At 44.1% G+C, this 18,170-nt stretch overlaps 1 long non-coding RNA gene across 1 annotated transcript; it reads left to right on the top strand.

Annotated features, from left to right (window-relative positions):
- Nucleotides 1-1,653: 1,653 nt before the first annotated feature.
- LOC126185081 (uncharacterized) lies at nucleotides 1,654-3,356 on the top strand. The gene is made up of 3 exons (XR_007536941.1): nucleotides 1,654-1,919; nucleotides 2,078-2,188; nucleotides 3,331-3,356. It is a non-coding gene; the product is annotated as an uncharacterized LOC126185081 (long non-coding RNA).
- Nucleotides 3,357-18,170: the final 14,814 nt, after the last annotated feature.

The raw sequence follows: 18,170 nt of genomic DNA on the forward strand, positions 1-18,170 counted from the left end.
TCTTTGTTCATACGAGTACTACAAATCCAGAATCATCGCATTTTATCCATTACCTTAAGTGAGTTATTTCTGAAAGCTGCTGGAAATAGCTCCTTGCGCAGCAGGTGTTTTTGTATGGTTGGCTTTTATAAAGCCAGGATCATCGCATTTCATCCATTACCCTATGTGAATTATTTCAGAAAGGAGCTGCAGAAAGCTCTTCCCGCAGCAGCGTCTCTTTGTTTGTCTGATAACTACAAATCCAGAATCATTGTATCTCTTCCAATACCCTATGTGAATTATTTCTTAAAGAACCTGCAGAAAACTCCTCCCGCAGCAGCATCTCTATGTTGGTATGACTACTAAAAAGCAAGTATCATTGCATTTCATTCATTACCCTATGTGATTTATTTCTGAAAGACGCTGCAGAAAGCTCTACATGCAGCAGCATCTGTTTGTTGGTTTGATTACTATAGATCCAGCATAATCGTACTTCAACCATTACACTATGTGAATTATTTCTAAAAGAAGCTGCAGAAAGCTTCTCCTGCATGAGCACCTTTTTGTTGGTAAGATTACTACAAATCCAGAATCATCCCACTACATCCATTAAATTATGTGAATTATTTTTGAAAGAACTGCTGGAAGCACTTCCCGCAGCATAGTCTCTTGGTTCGTATGATTACTACGAAGCCAGAATCATCGCATCTCATCCATTACCCTACGTGAATTGTTTGTGAAAGAAGCTGAAGAAAGCTCTTCCCGCAGCAGCGTCTCTTTGTTCGTCTGATTACTACTATGGTGTCACCCGCAGACACCACACTTGCTAGGTGGTAGCTTTTAAATCGGCCGCGGTCCGCTAGTATGCGACAGACCCGCGTGTCACCACTGTCAGTAATTGCAGACCGAGCGCCACCACACGGCAGGTCTAGAGGGACGTATTAGCACTCGCCCCAGTTGTACAGCCGACGTTGCTAGCCATGATTCACTGACAACTACGCTCTCATTTGCCGAGACGATAGTTAGCATAGCCTTCAGCTACATTTGCTACAACCTAGCAAGGCGCCGTATTCAAGTGATATTGAGATTCTATTAATGTATCATCAAGAGCTATGTTCTACAAATGTGGATTAAAGTTAAGTATTCCAGAAGCAACGTACTTTTCTTTATAGCATTCATTACGTATCCTGTTTCAGACCTCACAATAGCCTGCGTGAGTTTAAGCGCGTGCCTTTCGGCTTCCTCTCATTGTGTCTAGACAGAACAACTACATAGCCAGAATCATTGCAATTCATCCACTACTCTATGTGAATTATTTCTGAGATAAGCTGCAAAAAGCTCCTCCCGCAGCAGCGTCTCTTTCTTACTATGATCATTACAAAGCCAGCATCATCGCATTTCATCCATTACCCTGTGGGAGTGACAAGTCGATAGTCGACAAGACACTGAGAGATTCTCTTGACGAGCGGGGTTCTTTGGAGGACACGAGAAGTGTTCGTTTTCCCGCGTTAACGTATGTATGAAGTGTGTTTGTGCAGTACTAGTGATGGGCTAAACTGCGATTTTCCGATATCAGTGATTTCTGTGAATGCTACTTTTCAGTATCTGTGATTCTTAACTGTGATTTGTCGCAGTTAAGAGTCGCAGTTAAGGAACCAAGTCGCGTATCCCTCCGCCACTGCTATTTCTGCGATTTCTGCTACTTCCGCGATTTCTGCGACTTCTGCTACTTCTGTGATTTCTGTGACTTCTGCTACTTCTGCGATTTCTGTGACTTCTGCTACTTCTGCGATTTCTGTGACTTCTGCTACTTCTGCGATTTCTGTGACTTCTGCTACTTCTGCGATTTCTGTGACTCCTGCGATTTCTGCGACTTACCACCGCATGAAAAAGCTACATCTGTCCACACAGAAAATTGCATCTCAACAAACATGTCATTGGTAAGTATGTTTTACGTTTGTTCTTCCGTTGGCTTTAATCTTGTATTAAAGAAACAACTGTGAAAATATTAATAGTGTAATTAATATGTAAGTAGCCATACAGTACCGTAATAGTTCGTGTTTAGAAAATGAATTCTAACGTATTGTTATGTTCCCAGGTACCCGAACTACATTTCAGTCACTCAGTAAACTGATAACTCAAAATATCATTGTCAGCAGATCTGGAGAAATTGCCACTGCGTCTTTAGACCGTTTTCGTCAGACGAGAGGTTAGTTTCTAACAAGGGAACAGCCCCATCGCACCCCCCTCAGATTTAGTTATAAGTTGGCACAGTGGATAGGCCTTGAAAAACTGAACACAGATCAATCGAGAAAACTGGAAGAAGTTGTGTTGAACTACGAAAAAAATAAGCAAAATATACAAACTGGGTCGTCCATGAGTAACATAGGTAATGTTAAGGGCACTGTGCTGTGCAGAGCTCCGTGGTCCCGTGGTTAGCGTGAACAGCTGCGGAACGAGAGGTCCTTGGTTCAAATCTTCCCTCGACTGAAAATTTTAACTTTTTATTTTCAGTTTATGTGAAAAACTTAAGATTTCATCACTTTTTTTGGAGTGATTATTACATCCACAAGAAAATCTAAATCGGGCAAGATAGAAGAAACTTTTCACCCATTCGCCAAGTGTACTAGTTAGGTGGGTCGACAACATATTCCTGTCATGTGACGCACATGCTGTCACCAGTGTCGTATACAAAATATCGGACATGTTTACCTGTGGAGGAATCGGTTGACCTATGACCTTGCGATCAAATGTTTTCGGTTCCCATTGGAGAGGCACGTCCTTTCGTCAACTAATCACACGGTTTTGCGGTGCGGTCGCAAAACACAGACACTAAACTTATTACAGTGAACAGAGACGTCAATGAACGAACGGACAGATCATAACTTTGCGAAAATAAAGAAAGCAAAATTTTCAGTGGAGGGCATAGTTGAACCAAGGACCTCTCGTTCGGCAGCCGTTCACGCTAACCACGGGACCACGGCGCTCGTCGCTTCACAGTCCTCTTAATATTGCCTATCTTACGCATGGACGACCCAGTTTGTATATTTTGCTTATTTTTTCATAGTTCCACACAACTTCTTCCTGTTTTCTCGATTGATCTGTGTTCAGTTTTTCAAGGCCTATCCATTGTGCCAACTTATAACTAAATCTGAGGGGGGTGCGATGGGGATGTTCCCTTGTAAGTGTTTCGATGGACTTAATTACTTAAGTGAGATCGTTCTTGCAAATGTGAAATATACCCCATTGAGTGGCTTTCATTACAGCAAATATTAGCAATCTACTCTGCCAATTATATTGCTTGTAATTAGTGACAGCAAAAATTGTTTAATAATCCTTGTGATTTTGCAGACACAGTTCTGGTTGCTGTACGTATCTATTCACATCAAGGCTGTAGGGAGAGACTCGTGAAGATTCAAGAGAGCTCTTAGAGGATTTGCAGTTTAAAAGTGACATTATTGCGAAATAAGTGTGCAGATGAGTGATTAAACTGTGTTTTATTGAAGTTGTTGTGCGATTTTAAAGGAATAATAAATGTTAAATACAATGAGCGAATAATGAAAATCTCATTTTCCACATGTTAAGCCGTCCTATACCCTTAATTTTCCGCCACATATTTATTGGTAAACACTTGTTGGAGAGTGAAATGCCGCCTCCTCCCCCTCTTTCTCCACAATCTTGTTGTGACACTGACCTGTAACATATCCCGAAGTCTACAATATGCATTTTGAGGCTGTTGATACGAAAGTGGGAAGTACAGATCTTACAGTTAAATCAGGAATAGCTTAAGTGAATTCCTTGAAAGTAACACAGTAAAAGCTTACTTATGTAGGTGGTAGTAGTGTCGGCAAAAAGTTCTTGTGTGTAAAGTTTCCATGTAGAACACCAGGTGTAAAACTTTTCTCCCGAGTCTTGAACTGTGTCGGAACAAAAGTGAGGCATTCATATGACTGTTTTCATTTCTCTACACTTATACAGATGTCTGAGTTCTGCTGCGTTAACATTGCAAAGTCCTGTAGGCATGTGGAGTATTAACCAAAACTGTCATATTGGAAGCAGAATCAAACACATTTGTTACATTACTTGATATTTTCAGGAGAAAAAGGCAATGTTGCTTCTTATTAATATAATACATTCAGAGTCACAGCAGTATTTGACCAACCATAACTGATGCTGAATGTGCATGTCATCATATAATATGAAGGGCTTATTTCAATAGTGGTACAAGTCCATTACCTCCACTTTTCTGTCTATAATGCTTCTGAAATTAATGATCCAAACAAACATAAATAAAGCTTCATCTCTAGCAAGAAGCCATATGCTTGAATATTTCTGGTATCTCAAATGCAGATTTGTCAGCGCTCATTTAACTTTACGACTCTGTATCTCAAAATGAACAAAAATGGACTTGTACCACTATGCACACACAGCACATCGATCTCGTGAGGCACAAGGCCTCAATAACGAAGTACGTACGTCGGTCAACAGATGACACTAGGAAAAGTATGTTAACTGCGCTTTTTAGTTGCTACTTGCGACTCTTAGTTGCGATTTGTCACAGAAATCGCAGTTTGACTCGGTAGCGAGTAGCGTAGTATGAACTTTGCTCAACAGATGGCAGTGCTAACTGCGCTTTTTAGTTGCTACTTGCGACTCTTAGTTGCGATTTGTCACGGAAATCGCAGTTGGGACTCTATAGTGTATCGCAGAGATGGGCGTAGTACAAACTTTGACCCACAGATGGCACTGTTAACCGCGCTTTCTAGTTGCTACTTGCGACTCTTAGTTGCGACTTGTCACGGAAATCGCAGTTAGACTCCATAGCGTACCGCAGAGATAGGCGTAGTACAAACTTTGACCCACAGATGGCACTGTTAACCGCGCTTTCTAGTTGCTACTTGCGACTCTTAGTTGCGACTTGTCACGGAAATCGCAGTTAGACTCCATAGCGTACCGCAGAGATGGACGTAGTACGAACTTTGGCCAACAGATGCCACTGTTAACCGCGCTTTTTAGTTGCTACTTGCGACTCTTAGTTGCGACTTGTCACTGAAATCGCAGAAAGCAGTGCTAAATTCGACCAAAAGATGGCTCACGTCTTTGAATATGAAATACTACTTGCGACTGCTAACTGTGACTGAAATCGCAGTTAGATTCTGTAAAGTTGCTACTGTGATATCTGTGACTTCTCAGTCACTGTGATTTCTAACAGATACGCGATTTCCTGCCCACCACTACTACACAGACAGAATCATCGCATTTTCTGCATTACCTTATGCGCAATATTTCTGAGAGTAGCTGCAAAATGCTCCTTCCTCATTTGCATCTATTTGTTGGTATAATTACTACACAGTCAGAATCATTGCAATTCATCCATTACCCTATTTGAAGTACCACTGAGAGAAGCTGCAGGTAGCTCCTCCCACATTTTATGTCTCTTTGTTGGTATCATTACCACACAGGCAGAACCATCGCATTTCATCCATTACCTTATGTTGATTATTTCTGAAAGAAGCTGCAGAAAGCTCCTCCCGCACTGGCGCCTCTTTGTTGGAATGATTACTACAAAGCCACAATCATCACATTCGATCCATCAACCTATGTGAATTATTTCTGAAAGCAGCTTGCTGAAAGCTCCTCTCACATCAGTGTCCTTTGGTCGTATGTTTAATACGAAGCAAGAATCATCGCATTTCATCCAATGCCCTATGTGAATTATTTCTGATAGAAGCTGCAGAAAGCTCCTCTCTTATCAGTGTCGTTTGGTCATATGTTTAAAATAAAGCAAGAATCATTGCATTTCATCCATTACCCTATGTGAATTGTTTCTGAATGAAGCTGCAGAAAGCTCCTCCCTTATCAGTGTCGTTTGGTCGTATGTTTAATAGAAAGCAAGAATCATCGCATTTCATCCAATTCCCTACGGTTCCTTCTTGAAGGCCCGTGGATCTGACTTCTAGGTCTTCGTCTTGGCAGAAGCTGATGAAGGTGCTTATGTCTGAGGGGTGATGGGAGGAAGAGGAAATGTCGACCATGCGATCTTAGCATTGGCCGAACGGACAACAGTAGTGCTGAAGCTCAGATCGCAAGTCTGCGTCGGCACCTCTCTGGTAGTCCGAGGAGATGTGAGTCCTGTACTTTTTTTGTTTTTTTTTTTTGTTTGTTTAGGGTGCAAAACCGCTATGTTCATTAGCACCCGGTCCGTGACTTAGGAAACAGTAAAAAACGAAAATGGAAACCAGCAGCAATGGGAACGAACCTCAAAAATTTGAAGAAACTAAAAGCAGAAGGAAGCCTTAAAAATCAACTACAGGAAGGGGTTGGTTGTCCCCAAAAAAAGCTTCAAATGACTGACGTCATCTTGCTGGCACTAATGAACTCGAGAACGCGATCGGCCGAGCGCGTGTCATCTGCTAAAATGGACGATATATCAGGCGACAGCTGTAGACGGGCGCGTAACGGATTAAAATAGGGGCACTCAATTAAAAGGTGTCTTACCGTCCACAGCTGAGAGCAGTGGGGACAGAGTGGGGGAGGATCGCCGCTTAAAAGATGTCGATGGCTAAAAAGACAGTGCCCTATCCGGAGTCTAGTTAAAATTACCTCCTCCCGACGACGCGTTCGGGAGGAAGAGGTCCAATCACAGGGAAGAGTTTTCACATCCTACAATTTATTACGGGGAAGTGTCGACCAATGTGCGTGCCATAAAAGAACAACACGACGACATAAAATGCTCCATAGATTGGTGAAGGGAATCGATCGAATAGCTGGTCGAAGAAGAGAGACTGCACCCTTGGCTGCTATATCGGCCGCCTCATTTCCACAGATACCAACTTATCCCGGGAGCCAGAGGAACGCCACCGAGACGCCCCCCAGGTGGAGCAAGCGCAGACAGTCCTGAATCCGGTGGACCAGAGGGTGGACAGGGTAAAGAGCTTGGAGACTGAGGAGAGAGCTGAGAGAATCTGAACAGATAACATACTGTATCCGCTGATGGCGGCGGATGTAGTGGACAGCCTGGAGAACAGCGTAAAGCTCCACAGTTTAAACCGAACACTGGCCGGGAAGCTGAAATTAATCTGGGGTGTCGCCAACAATATAGGCACTCCCTACACCAAACGATGTTTTTGAGCCATCAGTGTAAATAAATGTGGCTTCCTTCATTTGTGCACATAAAGCAGAAAATGCCCGATGATAAACAAGTGAAGGGGGTACCATCCTTGGGAAACTGACATAGGTCATGGAGCAGGCAGATCTGGGGACGGAGCCAAGGTGGTGCTGTACCCCAAGTTGTCAAGAAGGTTTTAGGAAAGAGGAAGGAAAGAGAATGGAGCAGTTGACGGAAGCGGACTCCCGGTGGTAGTATGGAGGAGGGGCGGCCTGCATACCCTACATCAAAGGAGGCATCGAAAAAAATGTCATGGGCTGGATTAGCAGGCATGGAAGACAGATGGCTAGCATAACAACTCAGAAGGACTGCTCGCCGATTGGACAGCGGAGGTTCAGCAGTCTCAGCATAAAGGCTCTCAACAGGGCTGGTGTAAAAAGCTCCAGACACTAAACGTGTCGAGACGACGAAGAATAAACGGCCGAGCAGAGGAGTAAACTATGCTTCCATAGTCCAATTTCGAGTGCACTAAGGCACGATAGAGGCGGAGGACCACTCGGTTCACTCCCCAGGAGGTACCATTCAGGACACGGAGGGTGTTGAGGGATCGCAGACAGCGAGCCAAAAGATAGAGAACATGGGAGGACCAGCACAGTTTTCTGTCAAACATAAGACCCAAGAATTTAGCGACGTCCGAAAACGGAAGGTTGACAGGACCTAGATGTAAGGAGGGTGGAAGAAACTCCTTACATCGCCAAAAATGAACACAAACGGTCTTACTGGGAGAAAAACGAAAGCCGGTTTCGATGCTCCAAGAGTGGAGGCAATCGAGACAGCCTTGAAGACGTCGTTCAAGAAGGCTGGTCCATTGAGAGCTGTATTAGATCGCAAAATCGTCCACAAAGAGGGAGCCCGAGACATCAGGAAGGAGACAATCCATAATTGGATTTATGGCAATGGCAAACAGTACAACACTTAGCACGGAGCCCTGGGGTACCCCGTTTTCTTGGGAGAAAGTACGGGAGAGAGTAGTGTTCACCCGCACTCTGCCATAAATTCGCGAAGAAAAAGGGGCAGCCGACCTCGAAAGCCCCAAGAGAACAGTGTGCGGAGGATGCCTGTCCTCCAACAGGTATCGTATGCTCTCTCCAGATCAAAAAATATTGCTACTGTTCGGCGTTTCCGGAGAAAATTGTTCATGATAGTAGTGGAGAGAGAAACAAGATGGTCAACTGCAGAACGATGCTTTCGGAAACCGCATTGGGCAGGTGTTAAAAGACTGCGGGATTCCAGCCACCAAGCTAAACGGCAATTCCCTATACGCTCCAAAACCTTACATACACTACTCATGAGAGAAATGGGACGATAGCTAGAGGGGAGATGTTTGTCCTTTCCAGGTTTCGGAACAGGAACGACGATAGCTTCCCGCCATCGTCTGGGAAAAGTACTGTCGGTCCAAATTCGATTATAAATGCGAAGGAGGTAACGCAGACTATGGGTTGATAAATGCAGCAACATTTGGATGTGGATACCATCCGGTCCTGGGGCGGAGGAGCGAGAAGAATAGAGTTCATGGTGGCGTTCCTGCATGGAGAAAACAGTATTATAGCTTTCGCGATTTTGAGAGAAGAAAGCAAGAGGTTGCACTCCCGCTCCACGTTTCTTTGGGAGAAACGCTGGCGGGTAATTTGAGGAGCTCGAAATCTCAGCAAAGTGTTGACCCAATGAGTTAGAAATTGTGACGGGGTCCACTATCGTATCACGCGCGACAGTGAGCCCAGAGACCGGGGAGAAACTAGGCACGCCAGATAACCGTTGAACTCGACTCCAAACTTCCGAGGAGGGAGTGAAGTTGTTAAATGAGCTAATAAAGAATTTCCAGCTTGCCTTCTTGCTATTGCGGATGATGCGATGGCATCGCGCACGGAACTGCTTATAGCGGATACAGTTGGCCAAAGTAGGATGGTGGCGGAAAACGCGAAGAGCGCGTCGCCGCTCACGTATTGCATCACGGCATGCCTCGTTACACCAAGGAACTGGGTGGGGGGGGGGGGGGGGGCGCCGGGGCAATTCGGACGTGCGTGGTATTGAACGTTCCGCATCTGTAAGACTAACGTCGGTAAGATGTGTGACCTCACTGTCGACGCTAGGAAAGTGACGGTCATCGAATGTCGCTAGAGACGAAAAAAGTGTCCAATCGGCTTCGGCAAACTACCAGCGTCGCGGGCGCATATACAGCAAATGAGGCTGCAGTCTAAGGACACATGGAAAGGGGTCACTCGAGTGTGTATCATAAAGGGCGAACCATTCGAAGCGCCGAGCTAGCGGAACAGTACCGACCGAAAGGTCCAAATGAGAGAAATTTGTTGTGGAGGCAGACAAAAATGTAGGGACCCCAGTGTTGATGCAAACTAGATCCGCTTGGTGGAAGATGTCTAGCAATAGTGAGCCACGTGGACAAGGATGTCGAGATCCCCAAAGCGGGTGGTGGACATTGAAGTCCCCAACCAGCAAATAGGGGGATGGAAGCTGACCAAGAAGATGAAGGAGATCAGCTCGTGCCATTGGTGTGGACGATGGAATGTATTCAGTACAAAGAGAGAACGTGTATCCAGTTAGAGAAAGACAGATGGCGACAGCTTGGAAGGAAGTGTTTAAGTGGATTGGGTGATAATGGAGAGTATCATGGAGAAGAATCATGAGTCCTCCATGGACTGGAGTGCCTTCAACAGAGGGGAGATCAAATTGAACAGACTGAAAATGGAGGAGAACAAAGCAGTCATGGGGACACTGCTTTGTTTCCTGAAGACAGAAGATGACCTGCGAGTAGGATCGTAAGAGGATCGACAATTCAACCCGATTGGCTCGAATGCCGCGGATATTCCTGTGGATAATGGACATAGGGTGAACAGAAAATGGAGGAATGTGACCAAGGTTGCCGCCAACTCAACGACTGCTCAGAGCTTGCGACCGGCAGCATGGAATGGCATTTCCGAAGTCTTGGTGTCTGACTTTTGGGCTCGAGATTTAGCAGAACCTGATGAAGGATGAGCCATATGAAGGATGAGCCATAGAGTGGACAGACGTAAGTGGTGAGATTGAATGGGCGATCTTTGCGCTGGCCGATCTGACGACCATGGCACTAAAGGTGAGGTCGCAAATCTGCATGGCCGCCTTCTTTGTTGGCCGAGGAGAAGCAAGGACAGTGCTGTATTTTCCTGTCTGAGGCATGGTGGGCTGTCGACTGGCGAATAATTTTCGAGTAGCAAAAGTCGACACCTTATCCTTCACTCTGATTTAATGGATGAGCTTTTCGTCTTTAAAAATGGGGCAATCTCGAGAGGCAGCAGCGTGGTCACCCATACAGTTGATGCAGCGAGGGGTTGGAGGTGGACAAGCACACTCATGGGCATCCTTGCCACACGTAACACATTTGGCCGGATTGGAACCGGACTGGCTGGTGTGATTGAACCGCTGACACCGATAGCAACGCGTAGGGTTGGGGACGTAAGGGCGAACGGAGATTATCTCATAGCCTGCTTTGATTTTCAATGGGAGTTGAACTTTGTCAAATGTCAAGAAGACAGTGCGGGTTGGAATGATGTTCGTGTCAACCCATTTCATAACTCTATGAACAGCCGTTACGCCCTGGTCAGACAGGTAGTGCTGAATTTCTTCGTCAGACAATCCATCGACGGAGAGTGTATAAACGAGTCCACACGAGAAATTTAAAGTGCGGTGCACTTCAACCTGGACAGAGAAGGTGTGGAGCAGTGAAGTACGCAGCAATTTTCGTGCCTGGAGGGCACTGACTGTTTCTAACAACAAGGTGCCATTCCGTAATCTGGAACAAGACTTTACAGGACCTGCAATTGCGTCAACACATATGTGAATAATGAAAGGGTTGACCGTGGAGAAGTCGTGACCTTTGTCAGACCAAGAATCAACAAGGAACTGTGGCAACGATGGAAGAACTGTCTGTGGCTGAGACTCAGTGAACTTACGCTTATGAGCAGACATAGTGGAAGGTGAGGAAACCATTGCGGAAGAATCCCATATGATTACCAGCGTCTCCGATGGCGCGCTCCTCCCTTGTGGGGGCCCTCTCTGAGGGCACTCCTGCCTTAGGTGATTGTTCACACCTCCCGACAAACGGACGGAGGGACCAATCATCACTTTCGGAAGGTATCAGCACGGGTAATCACCCCTCCCTGGGCCTGGCCGTTACCAGGGGGCACGTACGTGTCCTACCTGTCTACCCGGGGTGGAAAATTACGCGTTACCCCATCACCGACTATGAACAAAAATGCGTGGGTCGGCCTTCAGACACGCACAGGGAGAAAGCAAGAAGAGCAAAAAGAAGGGAGAGAGGGAGAAAAAGGATAGACAGTCTCAAATGCCGTGGCGGAGACCAGAGAAGGAAGGGAGAAGGAGGCAAGGGAAAAAGTAAGTAAGACAGTAAGATGGAGAAGAACAAAGAAAGGAACCAACCAAAGGAAGGAAGAAACCAGAAGAAGTGAAAAACCAAAATGACCACAAATATAGGTCGTGGAAACGTCCGTCTCCGGATGGAGGTGCTAACTACCCCCTTGAGGGGGAGGGACTCCAATTAGTCGCCTCTTACGACAGGCAGGAATACCTCGTGCCTATTCCAATCCGAAGGAGGGCATTTGGTGGTATGATTACTACAAAGCCAGCAACATCGCATTTCATCCATTACCCTAAGTGAATTATCTCTGAAAGGAGCTGCAGAAAGCTCCTCTCGCAGCAGCGTCGCTTTGTTGACATGACTACTACAAAGCCAGAATCATCGCATTTCATCCATTACACTAAGAGAATTTTTTCTAAAAAAATTATAGAAAGCTCCTACCGCAGCAGCGTCTCTTTTTAGGAATCATCGTATTTCATCCATTACACTATGTGAATTATTTCTGAATGAAGGTGCAGAAAGTTCCTCAGGCAGCAGCTTCTCTTTGTTGGTATGACTACTACAAAAACAGAAACATCACATTTCATCCATTAAACTATGTGAATTATCTCTGAAAGAAGCTGCAGAAAGCACCTCCCACAGCAGCACCTCCTTCTTGGTATGATTACTACAGAGCCAGAATCATCGTATTTCATCCATTAGCCCATGTGATTAATTTCTGTAAGTACCTGCAGAAAGATAATCCCGCAGCAGCGTCTCTTTGTTGGTATGACTACTACAAAGCCAGAATCATCCCATTTCATGCAGTGACCTATGTGAATAATTTCTGAAAGAAGCTGCAGTAAGCTCCTCCCGCAACACCTCTTTGATGGTATGATTACTACAAATCCCGAATCATCACATTTCATCAATTACGCTATGTGAATTACTTCTGAAAGGAGTTGCAAAAAACTCCACCCGCTGCAACGTGCCTATGTTGGTATGAATACTACAAGGCCAGAATCATCGCATATCACCCATTACCCTATGTGAAATATTTCTGAAAAAAGCTGCAGAAACCTCCTCCCACAGCAGCGTGTCTTTGTTGGTATGATTACTACAAAGCCAGAATCATCACATTTCATCCAGTACCCTATATGGATTATTTCTGAAAGAAACTGCAGAATGCTCCTCCGTCAGCGGCGTGTCTTTGAAAGTGTTACTTTTACAAAGCCAGAATCATCGCATTTCATCTATTACCCTATATGGATTATTTCTGAAAGAAACTGCAGAATGCTCCTCCCTCAGCGGCGTGTCTTTGAAAGTGTTATTTTTACAAAGCCAGAATCCTCGCATTTCATCCATTACCCTATATGGATTATTTCTGAAAGTAATTGCTGAAAGCTCCTTCCGCACCAGCATCTCTTTGTTGGTTTGATTACTACAAAGCCAGAATCATCGCAATCCATCCATTACACTTTGTGAATTATTTCTGAAAGGGGCTGCAGAAAGATCCTCCTGCAGCAGCGGCTCTTTATTGGTATGATTACTACAAAGCCAGAATCATCGCATTTCATCTGTTACTCTATGTGAATTATTCCTCAAAGCAGCTGCAGAAAGCTCCTCCCTCAGCAGCATCTCTTTGTTCATATGATTACTACAAAGCCAGAATCATCGCATTTCTTCCATTAGCCTATATAAAGTATTTCTGAAAGGAGCTACATAAAGTTCCTCCAGCAGCAGTGTCTCTTTGTTGGCATGTTTACTCCAAAGTCAGAATTATCGCATTGCATCCGTTACACTATGTGAATTATTTTTAAGTGTAGCTGCAGAAAGCTCCTCCCGTAGCAGCGTCTCTTTGTTGGTATGATTACTAGAAAGCCGGAATCATCACATTTCATCCATTACCTTATGTGATTTATTTCTGAAAGGAGCTGCAGAAAGCTCCTCAGGCAGCAGCTTCTCTTTGTATGTATGATTACTACAAAGCCATAATTAACGCACTTCATCCATTTCCCTATGTGAATTATTTCTGCAGAGAGCTCCTCCCACATATGCGTCACATTGCTGGCATGATTGCTTCAAAGCCCAAATCATCACATTTCATTCATTATTACATCTTCATCCACATCTACATTTATACTCCGCAAGCTACCTAACGGTGTGTGGTGGAGGGCACTTTACGTGCCACTGTCATTACCTCTCTTTTCTGTTCCTGTCGCTCTAATCTCTCTATTTTTACATTCGTGATCTCCTCGGGAGGTATAAGTAGGGGGAAGCAATATATTCCATACCTCATCCAGAAACGCCCCCTCTCGAAACCTGGCGAGCAAGCTACACCGCAATGCAGAGCGCCTCTCTTGCAGAGTCGGCCACTTGAGTTTGCTAAACATCTCCATAACGCTATCACTGTTACCAAATAACCCTGTGACGAAACGTGCCGCTCTTCTTTGGATCTTCTCTATCCCCTCCGTCAACCCGATCTGGTACGGATCCCACACTGTTGAGCAATACTCAAGTATAGGTCGAACGAGTGTTTAGTAAGCCACCTCATTTGTTGATGGACTACATTTTCTAAGGACTCTCCCAATGAATCTCAACCTGGTACCCACCTTACCAACAATTAATTTTATATGATCATTCCACTTCAAATCGTTCCGCACGCATACTCCCAGATATTTTACAGAAGTAACTGCTATCGGTGTTTGTTCCGCTATCATATAATCACACAATGAAGGATCCTTCTTTCTATGTATTCGCAATACATTACATTTGTCTATGTTAAGGGTCAGTTGCCACTCCCTGCACCAAGTGCCTATCCGTTGCAGATCTTCCTGCATTTCACTACAATTTTCTAATGCTGCAATTTCTCTGTATACTATAGCATCATCCGCGAAAAGCCGCATGGAACTTCCGACACTATCTACTAGGTCATTTATATACATTGTGAAAAGCAATGGTCCCATAACACTCTCCTGTGGCACGCCAGAGGTTACTTTCACGTCTGTAGAAGTCTCTCCATTGATAACAACATGCTGTGTTCTGTTTGCTAAAAACTCTTCAATCCAGCCACACAGCTGGTCTGATATTCCGTAGGCTCTTAGTTTGTTTATCAGGCGACAGTGCGGAACTGTATCGAACGCCTTCCGGAAGTCAAGGACAATAGCATCTACCTGGGAGCCTTTATCTAATATCTAATATTTAGAGAAGGAACTGCAGTGCGGTCTTCCTCTGTGAAACAGCTTTGGAAAAAGGTGTTAAGTATTTCAGCTTTACGCATGTCATCCTCTGTTTCAACGCCATCATCATCCCAGAGTGTCTGGATATGCTGTTTTGAACCACTTACTGATTTAACATAAAACCAGAACTTCCTAGGATTTTCTGTTAAGTCGGTACATAGAATTTTACTTTCGGATTCACTGAACGCTTCACGCATAGCCCTCCTTACGCTAACTTTGACATTGTTTAGGTTCTGTTTGTCTGAGAGGTTTTGGCTGCGTTTAAACTTGCAGTGAAGCTCTCTTTGCTTTCGCAGAAGCTTCCTAACATTGTTGTTGAACCACGGTGGGTTTTTCCTGTCCCTCACAGTTCTACTCGGCACGTATTTGTCTAAAACACATTTTACAATTACCTTAAACTTTTTCCATAAACACTCAACATTGTCAGTGTTGGAACAGAAATTTTCGTTTTGATCTGTTAGGTAGACTGAAATCTGCCTTCTATTACTCTTGATAAACAGATAAACCTTGAAACTTCCTGGCAGATTAAACTGTGTGCCCGACAAAGACTCGAAATCGGGACCCTTGCCTTTCGTGGGCAAGTGCACTATCATCTGAGCTACTGAAGCACGACTCACGCCCGGTACTCACAGCTTCGCTTCTGCCATAACCTCGTCTCCTACCTTCCAAAGTTTACAGAAGCTCTCCTGCGAACCATGCAGAACTAGCACCCCTGAAAGAAAGGATATTGCGGAGACATGGCTTAGCCACAGCCTGGGGGATGTTCCCAGAATGAGAATTTTCGCCCTGCAGCAGAGTGTGAGCAGATATGAAAATTCCTGGCAGATTAAAACTGTGTGCCCGACCGACAATCGAACTCGAGCGCCTCCCGCATCAGGGCCTCTTTGATGGCATGATTACTACAAAGCCAGAATCATCACATTTCATCTATTACCCTATGTGAATTATTTCTGAAAGGAGCTGCAGAAAGTTCCTCCCACATCAGCGTCTCTTTGTTCGTCTGATTACTACGAAGCCAAAATCATCATACTTCATCCAATACCAAATGCGAATTATTTCCAAAAGGAGCTGTAGAAAGCAGCTCAGGCCGCAGCTTCCCTTTATTGGTATGATTACTACAAAGCCAGAATCATCACATTTCATCAATTACATTTGTGAAATATTTCCGAAAGGAGCTGCAGAAAGCTCCTCACACATCACCGTCTGTTTGTTCGACTGATTACTACAAAGCCAAAATCATCGAATTTCATCCAATACCCAATGCGAATTATTTCTGAAAGGAGCTGCAGAAAGCTCCTCAGGCCGCAGATTCTCATTGTTGGTATCATTACTACAAAGCCAGAATCATCACAATTCATCCATTACACTATGTGAAATATTTCTGAGAAGTATTTCTGAGAGAAGCTGCAGAAAGCTCTTCCCATATTTGCATTTCTTTGTTGTTAAGGTTACTACAAACCCAGATTCATCACATTTCACCCATTACCGTAATTGAATTATATATGAGAGAAGTTAAAGAAAGCTCTTCCCTCATTTGCATATCTTCGTTGATATGGTTACTACAAAGCCATAATCATTGCATTTCATCCATTACCCTATGTGAGGTATTTCGGAGAGAAGCTGCATAAAGCTCCTCCCTCATCTGCGTCTCTTTAGTGGTATAGCTACTACAAAGGAATAATCATCGCATTTCATCCATTACCCGATGTGAAGTATTTCTGAGAGAAGCTGTAGAAATCTCCTCCCCCATTTGAATCTCTTTGTTTGTATGGTTAGTACCAAGCATTAATCATCGCATTTCATTCATTACGCTATGTGAAGTATTTCTGAGAGAAGCTGTATAAAGCTGCTCCCTCATTTGCATCTCTTTGTTGGTAGGGTTACTAGAAAGCCATAATCATCACATTTCATTACCCTATGTGAAGGATTTCTGACAGAGGCTGCATTGAGCTCCACCCTCATTTGCATCTCTTTTTTGGTATGGTTACTACAAACCCATAATAACCACATTTCAACCTTTACTCTATTTCAAATATATCTGAAAGTAGCTGCATAAAGCTCCACCATCATTTGCATCTCTTTGTTGGTAAGGTATCTATAAAGCCATAATCATCGCATTTCATCCATTACACTATGTGAAGCATCTCTGAGAGAAGCTGCATAAAGCTCCTTCCTTGTTTGCATTTCTTTGCTCTTATGATTACTACACAGACAGAATCATCGCATTTTCTGCATTACCTTATGCGCAATATTTCTGAGAGTAGCTGCAAAATGCTCCTTCCTCATTTGCATCTATTCGTTGGTATAATTACTGCAGAGTCAGAATCATTGCAATTCATCCATTACCCTATTTGAAGTACCACTGAGAGAAGCTGCAGGTAGCTCCTCCCACATTTTATGTCTCTTTGTTGGTATCATTACCACACAGGCAGAACCATCGCATTTCATCCATTACCTTATGTGAAGTGTTTCTGAGAAAAGCTGCAGAAAGGTCCTGCCTCATTTCCGTCTCTTTGTTTGTATGATTACTACGCAGACAACATCATCGCATTTCATCCATTACCCTATGTTGATTATTTCTGAAAGAAGCTGCAGAAAGCTCCTCCCGCACTGGCGCCTATTTGTTGGAATGATTACTACAAAGCCACAATCATCACATTCGATCCATCAACCTATGTGAATTATTTCTGAAAGCAGCTTGCTGAAAGCTCCTCTCACATCAGTGTCCTTTGGTCGTATGTTTAATACGAAGCAAGAATCATCGCATTTCATCCAATGCCCTATGTGAATTATTTCTGATAGAAGCTGCAGAAAGCTCCTCTCTTATCAGTGTCGTTTGGTCATATGTTTAAAATAAAGCAAGAATCATTGCATTTCATCCATTACCCTATGTGAATTGTTTCTGAATGAAGCTGCAGAAAGCTCCTCCCTTATCAGTGTCGTTTGGTCGTATGTTTAATAGAAAGCAAGAATCATCGCATTTCATCCAATTCCCTACGGTTCCTTCTTGAAGGCCCGTGGATCTGACTTCTAGGTCTTCGTCTTGGCAGAAGCTGATGAAGGTGCTTATGTCTGAGGGGTGATGGGAGGAAGAGGAAATGTCGACCGTGCGATCTTAGTATTGGCCGAACGGACAACAGTAGTGCTGAAGCTCAGATCGCACGTCTGCGTCGGCACCTCTCTGGTAGTCCGAGGAGATGTGAGTCCTGTACTTTTTTTTTGTTTTTTTTGTTTGTTTAGGGTGCAAAACTGCTATGTTCATTAGCACCCGGTCCGTGACTTAGGAAACAGTAAAAAACGAAAATGGAAACCAGCAGCAATGGGAACGAACCTCAAAAATTTGGAGAAACTAAAAGCAGAAGGAAGCCTTAAAAATCAACTACAGGAAGGGGTTGGTTGTCCCCAAAAAAAGCTTCAAATGACTGACGTCATCTTG

This window comes from Schistocerca cancellata, chromosome 4 (genome assembly GCF_023864275.1).
Source record: "Schistocerca cancellata isolate TAMUIC-IGC-003103 chromosome 4, iqSchCanc2.1, whole genome shotgun sequence".
Lineage (NCBI taxonomy): Eukaryota > Metazoa > Arthropoda > Insecta > Orthoptera > Acrididae > Schistocerca > Schistocerca cancellata.